The sequence below is a fragment of the Macrobrachium nipponense genome, chromosome 26 (genome assembly GCF_015104395.2).
Source record: "Macrobrachium nipponense isolate FS-2020 chromosome 26, ASM1510439v2, whole genome shotgun sequence".
Lineage (NCBI taxonomy): Eukaryota > Metazoa > Arthropoda > Malacostraca > Decapoda > Palaemonidae > Macrobrachium > Macrobrachium nipponense.
In genome coordinates, this window is record NC_087215.1 from 52,989,357 (window position 1) to 52,992,261 (window position 2,905).

Sequence of the window (2,905 nt, forward strand, 5' to 3'; positions counted from 1 at the left end):
TTATATATTATATATAGATATATTTTTATATATTATTATATTATCTAAATATAAAACTTAATTATTAAATATTATATTTATATGTATGTATGTATAATATGTATTTATAAGGTATTTATATATATGGTATATTACATGTATATATTGTTATTTGATACATTTATACATGTATATAGATTTATATAAATATTATATAGAAATATATTGTATGTATAATAAATACTTACATACATTACATACATACACACACACATATATATATATATATATATATATATATATATATATATATATATATATATATATATATTAATAACTTGATCACGAAGTATATAAAACGTGATGCTATGTATAAATAAGGGTTTTTGCCACGAAAGAAAATTGAAAAACGGTCTAGCACGACCCTTTACTAAGGCATAACTGTTATCCCTTAGTTAAGAGTCGTGCTAGACCGAAAGTAACCGGGTATCTCGCTTTTCAATTTTCCTTCGTGGCAAAAACCTTTATATATATATATATATATATATATATATATATATATATATATATATATATATATATATATATATATATAATTCAATAGCTACTGTCGTAGTGTGAGACATTATTGAGATTGAGAAGAAGGTAGAATCAACGACGGATGACTATATAAATTTGTTGAAAAAAGTGATTAATTTAATTAGAAAATAAAAGATCATCATGTTCTTTCAAGCTAATGAAATTAGTTATCGACAGTAATCTTAGCAATCAATAGTGTACAATGACTGGATTATAACACATGACTAATAAGTAATGAATATTAAATTTGGAAGTAAAAATATGGTTAAAGAGAGATGCCATAGAAAGAAAAGTATACTTCAGTGTCTTTTTTTCCATAAACCAAAATTGAAACAAATGGCTAAGCAGGGGAGGACAAATGACTGAACATAATACTAAGCGGAGCGAAAGTTGAACTACCAACGCAGATGATAAAAGATTTAGATCGAGATTGAAGTTAAAGGTGAAAGACCTTGCTTAGCGCTGTGGTGGCAGGAGAGAGAGTGGCGGAGATAGAGAGAGGAGGAGAGCGAGGCTGTGTTTCAATACACTAAGGGAGGGTTTTATGTGCGTGCGTGTGTTTTTCTGTATTTGTGTATGAGAGAGAGAGAGAGAGAGAGAGAGAGAGAGAGAGAGAGAGAGAGAGTTGTTTATAAAATTTAGGCCAAAGGCCCATCACTGGGACCATTGAGGTCATTCAGCGCTGAAACCGAATTGACAGCAACAGTTGGAAAGGTGTAACGGGAGGAGAACCCTGCAGTTGCAATATGAATAAATGGTTAGGAAGGGTGGAAAAAAAAAGTTGAGTATATCTTAGTTTACCAGACACTGAGCTGATTAACAGCTCTCGTAGGGTTGGCCCGAAGGATTAGAGATTTTTACGTGGCTAGAAACCAACTGGTTACCTAGCAACAGGACCTACAGCTTACTGTGGGATCCGAACCACATTATATCGAGAAATTAATTGCTATCACCAGCAATAAATTCCTCTGATTCCGCGTTGGCCGAGCCGAGAATCGAACTTCGGACCACCGGATTGGTAGCTGAGCGCGAAATCCACTCGTCCAACGAGGAACTAGGAAGGATGGAAAGTAAGGTAGAAGAAAGAGAATATGAAAGAAGGTACAGAGAGAGAGAGAGAGAGAGAGAGAGAGAGAGAATGTTATTCATGAGAGATATAATGAATTACGATCAAGGAAACGTGAGGACCGAAGGGAAATTAAAAATAAGAGCATCTCCGTTCCATAACGTTATATAGGATTAGATTTGAAATCAAACGATTGTAAAGAAAGTATAGTGGGATGAGCGATGATGGGCGAAGTTCAGTATCTTACCCTAAAAATGCAATCGGACGGAATGATTTCGTTAATAAACTGATTGATTAATTAGTTAGTTAATTGATTGACATATGTATTTTGTTTATTTTACTTTTTTAATAATTTATCATTGATATACTTATTTATTTACTTATTTATTTAAATGATTTTTTAATCTATTTATTTTTTATGTATTTAATTAGCATTTATTTTTTACCTGAAAATGACTGTCAGATACTTTCGGAAATAGGACGTTATCATTCCCCATGGACACTTGACTGGGAGGTTACCTGAATACCTCCAAGGGGTAGATAAGTGGCAGGGAATGTCAAGTAGCTGATCTAAAGTATTCCAATTCCCTTCTCCCATAGATTTCGAATCTAAACCAACAGCAGTCCCCTGTGGTGGTTCTTATGCCACCATAAATTCACATCAGGCAATCTCGAAGGCCTGCCTTATGACGTGTACTCCCTGGCTGGGACAGTAAATCTCCCTTTCTGTCGTGTTTTGCAGCTAAAAATTTGTTTATTGATGAGCTTGGTGGCGCGCGCTACACTGCTGGTACCCGGCGCTGCCCTTCATGTCTTATCTACCTTCCCGATCCCCTACCTACCCCTGCCCCCACCCAGGGCGGACAAACATGTTTGCAGGAGGAGGGTGGACATGTCATGCCTCGCCTACTCTCTCGATCCCCTACGTACCCAGTTCTCACCCGGGGCGGACAAACAAGAAAGATCCACTCGGATTTTATTAAAGGTTTTTTTTTATATATAATACTCTGCTTCCATATTCCAATTATGGGTGATATAAAAAAAAGTGTCTGGTTTCTAAATTGTGGCGTAAATATTTCGCTGGTTATCTTCAAATACACGAATTCAAGGCTTTTGATAATAGTGACATAATATAAAAAGTACATTGCATGAAAAGCACCGTCGGGACAGTCATTAATGATATGAAATAGAATTGAAATAGACATAAAAATATATGGGAATTAACAACTATATTCTATCAAACACTTTTCACTATGCAAAATCTAAATGAACGATGGTGAT